Below are 17,088 nucleotides of genomic sequence, written 5' to 3'. Positions count from 1 at the left end.
GAATCATCGGTTATTTCAGTGTCCTAGGCATCTCTAAAAATAAGCTGCCAGACAACCTGAACCTGGAAAAGAATTGAAAATTTCCCCATTCAGTTGTATTCTTTTTGTTCACTGGTAACTGTAAGAATTTTTAGAAATCAAGTTGCTTTCTCGATGTTCACTGCATTCAATAGCATGGATGTCATGAAAATGTTCCCTTATTTATCTGTATGCCTAATAAACTGTAGTATGAAGTAAATAATAATTCACTTGAAAAGCTCCTCTGTAGTTACTGCAGATTTGAGTGTGATTATTTAAATGTCACCCGATGAGGCAGAGTAGGATGATTACCAACCACCTGCCCGTCTAATACATCTTGAAAGGCATCAAAACTCACGTGCTTGCAGGCAAGAAGCATGATATAATTATTTCATTCCACTTTAATAAATCATGCTTCAGTTTACTACTGTGAGCCAGGGAGGATTGAAGAGAAAGTGGAATGGGCTCAGAACTCTGAGAAATAAAGCACAGCTAAGGAGACAGCCAGAGAAGTTGTAGTTCTGAAATTGGCTGCTTTCTGTCAAACACTGAGAGACTTTCTTTCTCATAGAGATTAGCTTATTTTTTTCACAAAGGTGGAAGGGGATATTCGGAAAATTTTAAAAAAATCACATACTGGTGTATAGAAAGAAAAATTTAACAATACAGTGAGACCCCCTGATCTTTCATACTGATATGAATTAAAACATAAGGCATGTCTATCCTGACAAAGACCAAATACACAATTACATAAGCCAAGATTCATCATCTTTCTCAACATCATCATCCACTGAATGTTTACTGTGTGCCAACAAGTTAAGTGTTTTCAAGGAAATCTCACAAAACGTTTATGAGCCAGGTACTTTTATGAGCCCCTTTTTTTTCAAATGAAAAAATTAAAGCCTACAGAAGTTTAAATAACTGGTCCAAAGTGGTTACACTACTAAAGATCCTCTCATTCCAAGGTCCCAGTCTTCCCAAAGAGCAAAGAAGAGATTAATATGGCTCTAGAATAAAAATAGTAGTATTTGGATAAGAAAATGAGTGTTACAGGAAGGAGAAAGCACACAGGATGAAAAGAGAAGAAAAGTTATGTTTGTAGAATAACTAGGAGACTGACTGAGTCAGTGGAGGATTTATATTGAGAAATGGTAGGAAGCAAGCTAGAATAGAAGACTGGGGGCAAATCAGTCAAATAGATTTAAATGCCAGTCTAAAACCAGGGCAATTGGAAGCCAGTGCACATTTTTTTTATCAGAGTTCAATACTTGAATAATCCTGTGTTTGTTTTAGGAAATCACACAAGATCATCAGAATTTGCAGCTAAAATTAATTTTATTGACAATCTGGTTAAATACATTTAATTTAGAGATTAGACATTGAGATTTATGTTAAGGATCCCTACTCTTTGCTACTTAAAAGTCAAGATAAGTGAACATTACATTTAGCTGAGAAAAGAAATATCCAGTAACTGCCTTTTGAATATGAACTTTTAATCACTGTTACATTGTTTTGTTCCTTGAGAATCTGTGATCTTCTAAAGAAAACAGATTCCTATTTTTATGGTAGGAACTTTATGAATGCAGACACTTAGTGAAGAAGTAATATAAGTGGTACCAACAACAGAAAATGGATTTAGGAGAAGTAAGTGACATGAATTGGGAGAATGTCATAAGCCCATTTTAGCCATGTTCCCCAAGACCTCCAGAATGCCTTTCACCCATAACTACTCACTGACATGGTGGCTTTCAGGTGAATGCCATGGAGATTGCTGGGCAAGGAGCATGGAGAAGACCAATCAGAAAATGCCTCGAGTCACTTGCCTATGTAAAATATCTCCCCTTTTGGGCTCTGCGTATTCTGCACTTTCTCAATATTCACCTACATTAGATCCTCTTCTTGTTTCATTTTATTAATTTTTTTTAAGAGATAGGGTCTCACTGTATTGTCCAGGATTGTCTCAAATTCTCAGGCTTGCCTCCAACTTCCAGGGCTAAAGCCATTCTCCCACCTCAAGCCTCCTGAGTAGCTGGGACTACAGGTTCATAACACTGCATCTGGCTCTTTCTCTTAATTCTGACCACTGACTTCTAGAATTTCCTGCTATGCCACACTATAATGTGAGCTTATATGTATTTATAGAGGCTGCCAAGAAACAGTCCCAGAAGTGCTGTGTTCCAAATCTGAGAACAGAGCTTTGGTTTACTTCATGTATCGTTTGATTTTTAGGCTAGGGAAGCAAATGCATCCTTAAAACCAACTTACGTCCGTCCTGCCTCTGGGAAGTCTTCTCCAACACAGACGTCTTCAAACACAGAAATTGTATTTCTAAAAAAAAGGTGTGGAAAAGCATGTCTGAAAAATTTCAGTTCTCATAACATAGAAGTTAAAAAAAGTAAGCAATAAAAATGTCATTGAATATATACATTCACAAGTGAGACAAACATAGATAATGCAAATAAAAGTTGTGAAGGCTACCCACTTCCAAAACAAAACATTGACGAACTTTAATGTTTTTGCTACATTCCTTCTGTTGAACCAACTTCTTCAGAACTTTAGGAAATATTGCAATAGTATTGAGATCTAAGGAGAACACAGATCTATAATAACATAGGTCTAAGATCTAGAACATAGATATAAGATCTACGTTCTCCTCCATATTTTAGGTTTTGCTTCTTAGGACTTGAAGCAATGCTTACTGGTTTTTAAATTATTGTCTTCTGTATGAGAATTTTCTCTTGTTTCACACACATCTTCGCCAAAAATAAATAAATAAATAAATAAATAAAGACTTTGTTACTTTTTGTTTGACTTCCTTTCCAATTACCTTGGTTCATTAGGGTAAGATTTAGCTGTATTTTCTCCATAAACTGAAAGGGTAGACATATTTTCTCTGTGGACAACCCAACAGAGCCACCATCATTTGCTAAAGAACAGTTGCTATATGTTTTTGTATTTACATGTACTTAATTAAATGTGGCTTATATTAAAAATAGCACAGATGTTTTGTTAGAAAACCAAGATTAGAAAAAGATTACTACAGCCAACTCCACATCATCTCTCTTGCCATTTAGTTTCTACCATTCTGAGTCAAACTATCAGCATTGCTTCCATTATTCACCATTTCTCTTTGATGCTTCACATCGTTTCTTTTCTTTTCTTTTTTTAAATTTCTATCACAATATCACTCTCTCGCCACAACTCGAATTGCTCAAATAATTACATGAGGACTACCCTGGTTTAGATAGTGCCCTTTCATATGTTTTCTCATTCAGGTTTTATAAAAACTTGTTTTATGCCGGGCGCGGTGGCTCAAGGCCTGTAATCCCAGCACTTTGGGAGGCCGAGGCGGGTGGATCACGAGGTCAAGAGGTCGAGACCATCCTGGTCAATACGGTGAAACTCCGTCTCTACTAAAATACAAAAAATTAGCTGGGCATGGTGGCGCGTGCCTGTAATCCCAGCTACTCAGGAGTCTGAGGCAGGAGAATTGCCTGAACCCAGGAGGCGGAGGTTGCGGTGAGCCGAGATAGTGCCATTGCACTCCAGCTTGGGTAACAAGAGCGAAACTCCGTCTCAAAAAAACAAAAAACAAACAAAAAACAAACAAACAAACAAAAAATTGTTTTACAAGACCTTGTTTTACAAGACCTTAAAATTGTGTGATTCAAATGGGCAATATGTAGCAATATGTTCATCTTTGATCCACCAATCCCACTGTTGAGAATTTATTCCAAGGACCAAAATGTATGCACCAACTCTATATATTAAAATAAGTATTAATAATACCAGGTTTTGAAATGACCACAATGTCCAGTAGTAGGAAATCAGTTAAATAAACTATGATACATTTGCATGATGTAATAATGAATCCATTTTCCATGATCATGTTAAGCATCGAAGGAAGCATCTAAAACTATCTACATTATGACAGAAACTTGGATGTATTATTGATATGTACACCTGAAAGAGCTGAAAGTATATTTTACAAAATGGTAGGCTTATCAGTGCTTTTTATCTCTATCCTTTTCTCTCTTTTCTCTTTAACTATAAATAGCATATATCTCATGTGAGATACATGTGTGTATATATACATACGTATAAAATTGGCACCAAAGTACATATCATAATTTTACCTTTAAGAAAAATGAAACTTATGCTACCACTTACATATGACCCAGAAATTTCACTCCTATGTATGTACCCAAAGGAATAAAAATCTGTGATCACACAAATATATGTACCTACATTTATATAGCAATATTACTAACAGTAGTCAAAAGGTAGAAACCCTCCACATGTCACCTTGATGAATTTTAAAATGTGGTAGCCATACAATGGTTATCATCCGTAAAAAAGTAGTGATACACACCAAATTTAACCTTGAAAACATAATGCCAAGTGAAAGGAGTCACTCAAGTAGACCTTACATTGTGATATGGTTTGGCTGTGTCCCCACCCAAATCTCATTTTAAATTGTAGTTCTTATAATCCCTCTCTGTGGTGGGAGGGATCTGGTGGGAGGTAATTTAATCATGAGGGTGGTTACTCTCATGCTGTCCTAGTGATAGTGAGTGAATTCTCGTGAGATCCAAAGGTTTTATAAGGAGCTTTTCCACCTTTTGCTTGACAAGTCTTTTTCCTGCTATCGTGTGAAGAAGCACGTGTTTACTTCCCCTTCAACCGTGATTCTAAGTTTCCTGAGGCCCCCCCAAGCCATGCAGAGCTGTGAGTCAATTAAATCTTTCCTTTATAAATGACCCAGTCTTGAGCAGTTCTTTATAGAGATGTGAGAATGAACTAATATACATCACTATACAACATTTTTACTGAAATGTTTGGCATAGACAATTCTACAGAGACAGAGAATATATCAGGGATTGCTTAGGGATGGAGGCATTGGGCAATGGGAGTGTATAAATAAAGGGCATGGAAACTTTTTTCAGATTATGAAAACTACAGTTGACTGTAGTGATAGTTCTACACATCTATTAATACACTAGAAGCTATTACTGTATGCTTTAAATGAATTAATTGCATGATATATGAATTATAACTCAATAAACATATTTAAAAATAAAAATAAAAAAAACACATTTCTAGCAGCTTTCTTTTCCTTGGAAAAAACTTTAATTTACTTCTGTAATGGAGTGTTTTAGAAAAAAAAAACACTCACAGGACTAGATTCTTTAGTTACACAAATATAAAGCAAGTATATGGACTTTGAAAAACTATGGAATCTCAACAATTTTCAGTGCAGAAGCTGCAGGTGGAAATATTATATATCCTGTATGTGAATGTAAATTGAGTATTCTTACTTTTAGGATCACTTGCCTTTGGAAAGTTAGATCCTTTTCCCCCCATCCCCACATAAATATATTCAGTCCAAACTAAACATAGTATGAACTATGTTTAGTCGTATGTTGGTATTACATATGAAGTTAAGACTAAATAGTTTTATCTTTTAGAAATGTATAGCGACTATCGTGAATGTGTTTCTTGGGTCAGGAAAGTCTAACCACATCATCATAGGTGGGGTATGCGGTTTTTATGAAGGAATGGCTACTATCACTGTCAAACATACGAGATCATTAAATAAGCACGACTTCCTTGGACAACAGGGGAGGGGACCTGCTATTCTTTCTGGCATCCAGGAAGATTGTCTCCTGGTATACGTGGTACCAGATGGCAGAAGTTACTTTCTGATGGAGCTGAGATGTCCCTGACTGAGCAGCAACCTACCAGGAGGAAGGCATGAACTCTCTGGTTTCTTTAGTATCTACACACTAAGAGAAACTATTTCTAATAGCAGTGCAATATACTTCCTCTATTTTGCTCTATGTATCTGCATTTACTCAAGTTCTATGACACAGCATAGCCTCACCTGAAATATAATTTGGGGAAATTAAATGAGGGGTTTATATTCATCCTGTAAGTAAACTGATGGAGGAAGAGTATGATGCAGAGAAACCACTGGATTTAGTGAAGTACTCTAAGAATTCCACAGATTTAAAACAAAATCAGAATACAATCCAACAAAACAACTCCCAAACACAGCCAATGGGTCAATTTGCAGTACATGTTATGCATATTGTATACATACATTTTAGGGATTTCCAGAATTTTCTTGGATAAAAGAATGGACTGCCTCCTGTGATCGAAAATCATTTTAAGGTAGATATTTTAAATAAGGTCTCAAATGTCAAATACATAAGGTAGGAAAACCTCAAAGGACAAATTTATTTATTTTACTAAAAAAATTAATTACATGGAAATAATATATCATCATCATTTCTCAGTTATAAAATGACAGAGTTTTCTGTTTTCTTATTCCTACTTTTTTTTTCTTTCTTTCTTTCTTTCCTTTTTTTTTTTTTTTTTGGTTGTTGTTGTTTGAGAGACAGTCTCACTCTGTCGCCCAGGCTGGAGTGCAGTGGCATGATCTCAGCTCACTGCAACCTCCACCTCCCAGGCTCAAGCAATTCTTGTACCTCAGCCTCCTGAGTAGCTCTGATTATAGGTGCAGGCTGCCACGCCCAGCTACTTGTTATTAATTATCATTATTATTATTATTTTGTATTTTAGTAGAGATGGGGATTTACCATGTTGCCCACTCAAAATCATGGGCTAAAGTAATCTACCCACCTCAGCTTCCCAAAGTGCTGGGATTACAGGCATAAGCCACCATGCCCAGCCTCTTATTCAGACTTTCCTATGCTAAGTTTTTCAGCACGTGCTGCTGTAAAAGGCTGCATTGCTCTTATAGTCTAAACGTAGAATATATGTTATATTTTAAAATCATGTATTATGTTGTATATAACATATTAGAGATAGATATAATTGTAGCTACATTATTCTTCCCAAAGTTAGGGAAAAAATAGAACTGCTCATTTGAACTTTGATAAGGTTTAACCTTTAGAAGTTTCATGTTCATATTGAAATTAATTCTTCCCTACATCTAAATCTATGGTTTATTTTGAACATGTCACTAAGTCCTACTGTATTTTTAAATAATTAAAATATCCTTCCTAACTCTACTCTCTTAACCTCATACTTCATTTCATTCAATTCCTCCTCAGATGATATGGGTTAGAGTTCCTTTATTCAAGAGTGATATCAAAATTATTTAGCAGAGTATATTATGGACAGGATCAATCAGAACCAGATGCCAACTACTCAAGAAAACTTACAGATCAATCAGAACACATGCCACCCAATCAAAATAAACAGCTAAGTGCTAGATCAGGGGCCTAGAAGCCCCCCTATTGCATAAGACATTACCTCATTCGTTGCTAAATCATGGGAGACATTCAGAGATCTTAGAAGGGGCAGGAGACTTGGAGTAGCCAAGTCTAATAACCAACATGCATGAAAGGTTTTCGCTGTTTTACTTTGCATAGATGTAACAATACAGTTGTTTATGTCTGCTCCCTCTCCAAACATTGCTGAAGTGTCAGCTAAGCAATAAGAGAAATATAATACCATATTAAGTGACAGAGCAAGAGATGTTAACCAACTTTTGGAAGAGGAAAAATTGCTAGGTGATAGCTGACTTTACAGAAAGGAGAAAGGTGTTGCCTAAGTGGAAGCTAAGCAAGATTCCAATGAGAAATAAGCTAACTTATCTTTTAGAATCCTGGAAAATTTTAGACATCGAAGATGCCAGGTATTTCTGAAGTTATAGGGGCTTAAGGATCATGACACTGAAAATGAAGCATTGCCTAGGTGTCTGTAAAAGGACAACTGGATTCTGTGTCTCTTTCTCTGACTTCATGCAACCAAGTAATTTCCTCTTTTTTATGTCTCAGGAGATAATTAATTTATTCTCTGTAGAAACTGGGTCAAAGAGTGTCAGAATCCAGGTTGTGGAGGCACAGTAAAAGCTGAAGTGAGGTGCCATGCTAGAAACTGGGTTTACTGAGAGTACCAGATCCAGTCTCCCTCCCTCACATGAATTCTGAAATATTTACAGACAGGTTTATCCATCCAGGCCTTTGGAGGGTTTGTCTATGGGAAAAACATTGGTGGGAATGTGCAATGATACAGCTGCTTCATGAAATATTTTGGTATTTTCTTAAATAGTCAAACATACACTTACCATTTGATTCAGCCATTCTACTCCAAAGTTCTGAAAGAAAATATTCTTTCTGATACTGCTCTCCTTTAACCTTGTATGTAACGTTGTATATGGATGTTCATAGCCGTTTTATTTGTAATAGCCAAAAACTAGGAATGCTTTGAATATCCATCAAGAAATATAGAAAATCTGAGGTGATTATATGTAATGGACTACTACTTAGCAATAACAAGAAATGAATTATCAGTATAAGCAACAATATGGATGAATCTCAAAATATTTTTTCTGGATGAAACAAAAAACAGGACAAAAAAGGAGTATATTCTGTATGTATGAAGAATGGGGAATGAGGAAATGTGGGAGCAAAGGATTGCAGAGATACATGAGTAAACTCTGGGAGCTGAAGGATATGTTCATTATTTTTGTTGCAAGGGGTTCACAAGTTTATAAATATGTCAAAACATTACATTCTATGATTTAAATATATATATTTAACTTTTAAATATGCAGTTTTTGAGGATTGAGTATAACTTGATTGATAGATGAATGATAGCCAGATTGATTGACTGATAGAAATGTAAAGCCAGGAATCCCTCTAGAGACCTTTGCATTTCTAAAGCTTGGGTCACCTAACTAAGTTGTTCTCTTTATATCACCTGCGAATGAGAATAACTTTTAGGTCTCGGGCATTCTAATTTTTTAACTTAATTATAGAAATCATTTTTGTAGTTATATTTTTATTTGTGCTTTGCTTTAAATGCAAAGCATTCTCAACAATGGACATAAGTATCCAATAACAAACAGCAAGTATTAATGTCTTTTAACATAAAATTTACTGAGAAGTAAAAATACAAAGCTTACGAGTACAGAAATTATAGTTCTGCCTGGTTTATTTTATAAATAACCTCAGATCATGCTAAATGGCCAAAGTTACTTTATCTTCATTTGAATACTTTGATTCTTTTCATGAAGAGTTTCTCTCAATTTAAGACATTTGCTTTATGTCCAATTTAGAGAAGTATATCAAGTACTATATACACTATTTAATAATTCCTGCAGGAAGATGGAAGAATAATTTTATATAGTCATTTGGAAAAGGTTGAAAATATCCCAGTGGACACAGCATAATTCAGTACCTTTACTACTTTATTGATTTTATTTTGAGTAATTTGTCCATGTTGTGCTTTACAAATCATTTTTAATATATGCCTGGCATGCTTCTATCTTCATATTATCCCAGTTTTTTTTCCACATGCTTTCTAAAATTATAATTTAACTCAGAGGTTCATACTGGCTGCATATCCCAATCACCTGTTAAAATATCAACATCCAGGCTCAACTCACAGATTCTGATTTAATTGTTTCAGGTAGGGCCCTGGCATACATATTCTTAAAAGCATCCCTGGCAACTCTAATGTGTAGCCAATATTGAGAATCACTGACTATCTTACACACTGTCTATATCAGCATTTTCCAAATGTGCTTGAACGTAAGAATGTTCAAACAAGATACCTCAAAAATCCAAAAGAAGACTAATGGCTCTAAATTTCCAAATTTTAGATCCTCAAGCAAAACCTCCTGAGTCAGGATCTCCACAGAAGTAAGGAGAATCAAGAGCTTCAGTTTAAGAAGCACTATTTCACAAGACTCCAAAGACATTATAATCAATCCCAGAGGCTGGAAAAGATAAAGAATATATAGACACATTGGGGTCTTTCAATCTCCTGCCTTCTCATACCAACATTCAATGCAGCATCGTTTTTAAAACCTTTATCTCCTAAATACATGTGAAATATCTCGACTTACCTCCATTACCCCTCATCACACCTGTCACCTAAGAGCCTAACAACAAACCTCAGTCTACTCCAGTATCTTATTCTCACACCAGGTCACTGGCTTCTACTCTTGCCTTACTCCAACTTGTTTTCTCCATTAGAGCCAGACTTATCATTTGGAACATCAATCTTACCAAGTCACCCAGAGCTTAACATATTGCCCAGAGCTCTTATGGAAATACAGTACAAAACGTTCACACCTTGGTCTGGCTTCCACCTTTTCCCACCTCATTCAGGACTCAGCTCCCTTTACTTCCTGTCATCTGGCCAGGATAGCCTTCTTTCTCTCTGTTCATACAGGCTAAGCAAACAGATTGCCACAGGCCATTTGCAGAAGCTCAGTCTTCTGCTTGGAAAGCTCTTCCAGGCCCCCACCCTACAGCTTTATCTAGTTAAAAAGGCCTATGCATTCTTCACAAGTCAGGCAACAGCCAAGCCTTCATCTTCCTCTAGATAAGTCAAATCTTGCAACCTCAGGCTTTTTTAGTAGCATATACCACTCCTTCCTAAAATTGTCCAGAATTACAGCATGCATTCATCTGTGTGACTTCATTTTCGTTTTCCTCCTCTCCCAGCACCTATTTGACTATGAACTCACTGGGAACAGAACACTTTTTCTCTCTGAGACCAAATTGCCTAGGTTCAAATCCTAGCTTACTATTCTAAACATTTTGTGTGCAGATATTAACGCGACGGTAATTATTCTGATAATTTTCTCATTGCTGTTGTTAGCTTTAGAGCAATTGTTTTTTCAGATCTGTGTAACTGTATTAAACTGAAGCTTCCATATTAATTATGGCAGCAGAATTAGTCAAATGTTTATGTTGTTACACATTTAAGCCCAGAAATTTAAAATACATTTTTAAGAATCAACAGATTTTCATTTGCTAGATTTCTAACCTTAATAGCATTACAGGTATTTCTAACTTTAATAGCATTACAGGGGTGGGGAAGGCAGGGAAGAAAAAGAAAAAAATGGTAACAGCTCAGCAGCAAAGAAAGGTCAAAGCAGCGTTCAAGCGAACAGACTCAGCCCAAGGCCACAACTGTGGCCCAGGCTCAGTAGTGAGTACCACAAGCAGAACACAAGCAGAACGCAGCAAGCAGCAGCCATGTGGGGCCAGGTCCAAATAGCTGCGTGCTGCTCTCCGCAGGTGTTCCACAGCAAAATTTTGTGTGTTCTTTGTAAACAAGTAACATCCAAAATTGTAATTCTCCGCTAAGGTTTAAGTAACATTTAAATTCTAATAATAATTTCTTTGTTATCTCTGAGATAACTCTTTTAAAATCTGATTTAATTAAAGCAGTAGCTTCTAAAGGGGAAGAAATTACATCTAGCCCATAAATTAGTTAAAAAGCAAGTAGAAGCTAAGCATGTAAAACTACACCCTTTAAAGAAAAGCTTTAAACCAAATGGAAGTAATATCAGTTAAGTTAAAAAGTAAAACTGTTAAGCCCATTCTCAAAAAGTAAAATGGCCAAACCTACCTGATATTTCCCTGTTGGAAAACTTAAACGTTGTTCAAAAAGCAAAGCTTGCTGCTCCAGTGGCTCTATACCGGCCTTCCACAGCAGTAATTGTCTATTCAGGCTGGGATTCAGCAGGCTGGTAAAGATGAAAATTTAGAGGGATAGCAGTTTCCAGTTATAATGCACCCCAAAATGAGCAGGGACAGTTTTAGGTAACATTGAAGCCTTTTCCATTTAAATGCCATTTAAATTTCTAAAGAAACTTAAACAAGCAATCAATAATGCTAATACAAAATGTCATGTTGCTAAGCAGCCTTTTAAAGGGATAGCTCATTTAATGGACTATATTAAGGCTCATGATGGCAATGGAGGAAATTTACCTAAGGCTACATTATTAGTGCCAACTATGGCAGGATTGAGGGTAAACAATGGGACTGCTGCATTTCCTGGAGCTTGTTTCCATTCTGGAAAAAAGGAACACACCAAAAGGACTGCAGACAAAATCTAAGAACAGGACCTCAGCTGAGGGTAACAACAAAAAATACTAAACCAGATATTTGCCCTAAGTGTAAAAAAATAAAGAAAAATAATTGGGCTAATCAATGTCATTCAAAATTTAATAAGGAAGGGAACCCGATTCCAACTGGGTCCTATCCTGCTTAAGTTACTCTCTTATCTCTGTACAATGTTTGTCCCCTGCCACCAATAAAAGCGCAGCAGCAAATTTGTGTAGCACTCAGAAAGTAAATATTTTACCTGGGGAGCCTCCACGAAAAAATACCAGCAGGAGTTTGTAAGCCCTTACCTACAGAAACAGTGGTTTTGCTTTTAGAAAAACCTAGCCTTAATACTAAAGGGATAAAATTTCATACAGAAGCTATTAATAGTAATTTTACAGGGGGAATGCAAATTGTATGTCATTTTCCAATACTTGCAGTGCTAAACCTAAAAAACGCATAACACAAATCTTACTTTTACCTTACATCAAATTAAGTCAAAGCAAAGATGAAAGAATTGGAGGATTTGGAAGTACAAATAAGCAGGGCAAAGCTGCATACTGGATATATCAAATTACAGATAAACACCCAGCATGTAAAGTCACTATTCATAGAAAAAAATTTTAAACGTTTAGTTAATACTAGCACAAATATCTCAATTATTTCTGTTCAGCACTGACCCTTTTCTTGGCCTGTATAAAATGCTCACTCTAATATAGTCAGAGTGGGGTAGGCCTCAGAAGTTTATCAAAGCAGTCTTATCTTACCATGCAAAGGGCCCCATTCAGTCTATTGTAATTCAGATTCCTATTAACTTGTGGGGAAGAAACTTATTACAGCAGTGGGGAACCAAAGTCTTAATACCTGAACAATCGTATAGCTCCCAAAATCAACAAATAATGGAGGCCATGGGCTATGTGCCTGAAATGGGAATAGAAAAAAATTTACAGGGTCTAAAAGAATCATTAGAAGTTAAGGGACAAAGTTCTCAACATGGTTAGAATATCATTTTTAATGACAGCCATTGTTAAACCTCCAAAACCAATAGCTTGAAAATGGTTAGATAATAAACCAATTTTGATAGAACAATGGCCACGTACAAAAACTGGAGATTTTTTTAAATGTAGTTGCTAAACAATTAGAAAAAGAACATATAGTTCCCACATTTTTAGCTTAAAACTGTCCTATTTTTGTAATAAAAAGGAAATCTAAAAAATAAAAAATGTTAACAGATCTCAGAGCAATTAATGCAGCTATACTACTTTTACCCACTATGATTCAAAAAAATTGTCTACTACTATTATTGATTTGAAGGACTTTCTTTTTTTTCTTTTCTTTTCTTTTTTTTTTTTACGATTCCTTTGGCAGAAAAGAACTGTAAGCAATTTGCCTTCACTTTTCCTATTATACTAATCAAAAACCTGCCTAAAAATATTATTGAAAAGTGCTTCCCCAAGGGATGTTAAACAGTTCCACAGTTTGTCAAACTTATGTGGACACAGCTATTAAGCCCACTAGAAAAAAATGTCCTCAGTGCTATATTATTCATTATATAATATTCTTTGTACTGCACCAAATAAAGAGTTACTTATACAATGCTATAACCATTTAAAAAAAGAAATCCATTCAATGTACTAGGTTAATAGTAGCTCCAGATAAAATTCAAACTACAACACCTTATTCGTATTTGTGCATGTTGGTAAAAAAAAAAAAAAAAAAAAAAAAAAAAAAAAAAAAAAAACGACAAAAAACCCCCCACTATGTCACTTCAAAAGGTGTTCATCAGAAGAGATAATTTAAAAACTCTAAATAATTTCCAGAAGTTACTTTGAAATATCAATTAGGTAAGACCTACTTTAGCCATTTCAACTTATGCTATGAGTAATTTGTTTTCTATTCTTTGAGAAGATTCCAGTCTGCATAGTCCTCAAGAATTAACTTAAAAAGCTAAAATGGAATTGCAAGTAATTGAAGAAAAAAATTCATAAGGCTCAAGTAAGTAAAATTAATCATAACAAGCCTTTAACATTATTAATTTTCTCTATTTAACACTATCTTACACTCTCTTAGTAATAATCTCTTAGGAGTTATTATTCAAAAATCAGGATTTAGTGGAGTGGCTGTTTTTACTTCATAATAGCACTCACACTCTGTATTTGGACTGAATTGCAACTTTGATTGGAATGGGGAGGTCTCAAGTTGTAAAAGTGCATGGATTTAATACCATAAGAATAATAGTGCCTCTTACAAAAATTCAAATTCAGCAAGCCTATACTAATAGTGTAACATGGCAAGCCTATTTGCCAAGTTCTGTGGGCACTTTAGAAAATCATTACCTAAAAAACAAAAATTTTTCAATTTTTAAAATTAACCAATTGGATTTTATCCAAAATTAGTAAGTCAAATCTCATTGAAAATGCAGAAAATGTTTTTACAGATAAAATCTAGTAACAATAAAGCTTCTTATTCAGGATCTAAAAGCAAAGTTATTCAAACTCCTTATACACTATTGGGTCTGGCAGAGGATCCAGGGAATGGCATAGCCAGAATGGACAACTGGGCCTTTGAATCTAGGCCACACATAGGCAGACTAACAAGTGATGGTGCAACCAGCTCAGGCAGCTTTATGTAAGGGCACCTGCTAGTTAGGAACATGCACCCCACCCCAGACCCCAATCCCAGATCACCTGCCTGCACTGGGCATTGTCTCATCTTGGCAGAAAGGTGTGGGGGTGATGATCAGGTAGTATGTCCCTGGGTCTCAGGCCTCAGAAGTTCCTTAGGAACTTGGCAGTCACTGGGCAGGGGAAGGGGCCCAGGGACCCCTTGTGTGCATTTGCCCATGGAATGTGTTCCTACCCCAGCTTCTCAGCCCTCACTAGAAGAGTCCAGGGCTTCCACCTGCTCTATGTTTCCAGCTCTGATCTACTCACCTGGTGACTCTGAAGGCTTCCTGACTCCAGCCTGGGGCCTCCTCTGTTAGATGGGGGTTCCAGGTTTCCTGCAGACAGAGGCCAACCCTTGGAGGTTGAACCTGGACCTCTTTTTTTTTAGACGGAGTCCCACACTGTCAGTGGTGCAATCCTGGCTCACTGAAATCTCCACCTCCTGGGTTCAAGTGATTTTCCTGCGTCAGCCGCCAGTGTAGCTGGGACTACAGGTGTATGCCACCATATCCAGCTAATTTTTTTGTATTTTTAGGAGAGATGGGGTTTCCCCATATTGGCCAGAAGGATCTCAATCTCCTGACCTTGTGATCCGCCCACCTCAGCTTCCCAAAGTGCTGGGATTACAGGCGTGAGCCACCGCTACCGGCCCTTAGTTCTTAAAGTATAATTTTTTTCTCTCTCCAGTCTCCCATTTTTACTAAGGAAAAATCATGATATGACCAAATGTCTCTATTATACCTGGCCTGAATATTTGTATAAAGTATAGCAAGAATAATTATTTTTAATATGTTTTCAAAATCGGATTTCATAAAACTTGGTTTCATAAAGTGAATCTCAGATAAGACTTTTTAAAGCTGAGCCCAGCTATGGGTCTGTCCCCTCAAATAACTACATGAGTTGCATAAATTTCTCTTTTGAGGTCACAGGATAACTTGGGTCTCATAAGCCTGTCAGGAAGTGACATTATTTACTTACCACAAGTTACTTACAGGGAATGTGTAGACAAGGTATGAAGCCAGTTTTCCCAAAGGGTTTTTATTGACTCTATACATCAAGTTTGATTCCTTAGGGAAAGCATGCCATTCCAGTCAAAGCCTTGCCAAAATAACTAATTTCTCCAATTGTGACCTGTTGCAGAAGAAAACATTCTTTTGCAGTTATGCAAATTATATTTCCATAAGTTAAGAATCTATTCACAAATAGATTCTAAATTCTGGAGTAAACAAATAGAGAGAAACAAATATGCTTCTAATTTTGTTTACTCAATTGGAGTATATTTTACTCAATTGCTAAAAGCTGTAAATAGCTCAAAATAAGCTTCCTGAACTCTGAAAAACAAAACAAAGGATCAGTAATATTTTAAGCAAAGCCAAAAAGATTACTTCAGTCTATATTAGTTCACTCCGTGCAGTTATCTCCTGTTCTGCTTTATATTCTTGAACATTTCAGGTCTCCATGAGAGTCCTGAAAGTTTTTTCTTTATGCTAATGACAAAATTTCCAAAGTTATCAGAAACCTGCATTTAGGAGCACCTGCCAATGTCCTATAGCAGATTATAAGTCACCTTTCAAAGAGGATTAAAACAAGACAACAAATGTCTGTGGATGACAAAGAAGTCTTAGGATAACATATTTATGCAAATACAGTCCAAGGAAAATGAAACACCATTTCACATTTGGCAATGCTTTCTTTTTTTTCCTGAGATAGAGTTTTGTTCTTGTTGCCCAGACTGGAGTGCAATGCTGCAATCTCTGTTCACTGAAACCTTCACCTCCTGGGTTCAAGTGATTCTCCGGCCTCAGCTTCCTGAGTAGCTGGGATTATAGGTGCTTGCCACAATACCTGGCTAACTTTTAGTATTTTTAGTAGAGATGGGGTTTCACCATATTGGCCAAGCTGATCTCTAACTCCTGACATCAGATGATCCACCCTCCCTCGCCTCCCAAAGTGCTGGGATTACAGATGGGAGCCACTGTATCTGACCTGACAATGCTTTCTGACAATTCTTCCTCTATGGTTTTTATACCAAATAAGCCAAATGTCATTTATGTACTTTAGGGGATATAATATCTAAAAGATATGTATGTAAGAAAAACAAGTGATTTATAATTTGATTTTTACAAGTTTCTCAGATATCAAATCCCAGGTTATCTTAAGTCACTCATTAACCAAAGTGATAACTCAAAAATTCTAAAAAGACAAAAACCTTTACTCATTAATAGAGGGATGACTTCACTTTCCAAATAATATATATTTTTCCCTTTCCTGTTGTTCCAGTTTATTCAAAAGGTCAGGCAAAAATTTTTCATTTTTAAAATAATACATGAAAATCTTGTTCACAGGGAAAAGTTAAATCTCACCTTTGTATTAGTGCATTATTCATATCAAACCTAATTCTTTTTTTTTTTTTTTTTTTTGAGACGGAGTTTCACTCTTGTTACCCAGGCTGCAGTGCAAGGGCATGACCTCAGCTCACTGCAACCTCCGCCTCCTGGGTTCAGGCAATTCTCCTGCCTCAGTGT

At 36.2% G+C, this 17,088-nt stretch overlaps 1 long non-coding RNA gene across 2 annotated transcripts in view; it reads right to left on the bottom strand.

Annotated features, from left to right (window-relative positions):
- Nucleotides 1-17,088, bottom strand: part of LOC141582039 (uncharacterized) — a 59,650-nt gene that overhangs the window by 14,312 nt on the left and 28,250 nt on the right. Inside the window, exons 2-3 of one of the 2 annotated variants that reach the window (XR_012514889.1) lie at nt 15,556-15,694; nt 11,419-11,536 (exon numbers count right to left, since the gene is read on the bottom strand). This is a non-coding gene — a long non-coding RNA (uncharacterized LOC141582039). Of the gene's footprint in view, nt 1-11,418; nt 11,537-14,830; nt 14,899-15,555; nt 15,695-17,088 lie in introns of those variants that run through there. The other variant, XR_012514890.1, reaches the window with a different exon arrangement.

This window comes from Saimiri boliviensis, chromosome 18 (genome assembly GCF_048565385.1).
Source record: "Saimiri boliviensis isolate mSaiBol1 chromosome 18, mSaiBol1.pri, whole genome shotgun sequence".
NCBI lineage: Eukaryota > Metazoa > Chordata > Mammalia > Primates > Cebidae > Saimiri > Saimiri boliviensis.
The sequence above is the reverse complement of the archived record's forward strand: the minus strand, read 5'-3'. Positions and strand labels throughout refer to the sequence as shown.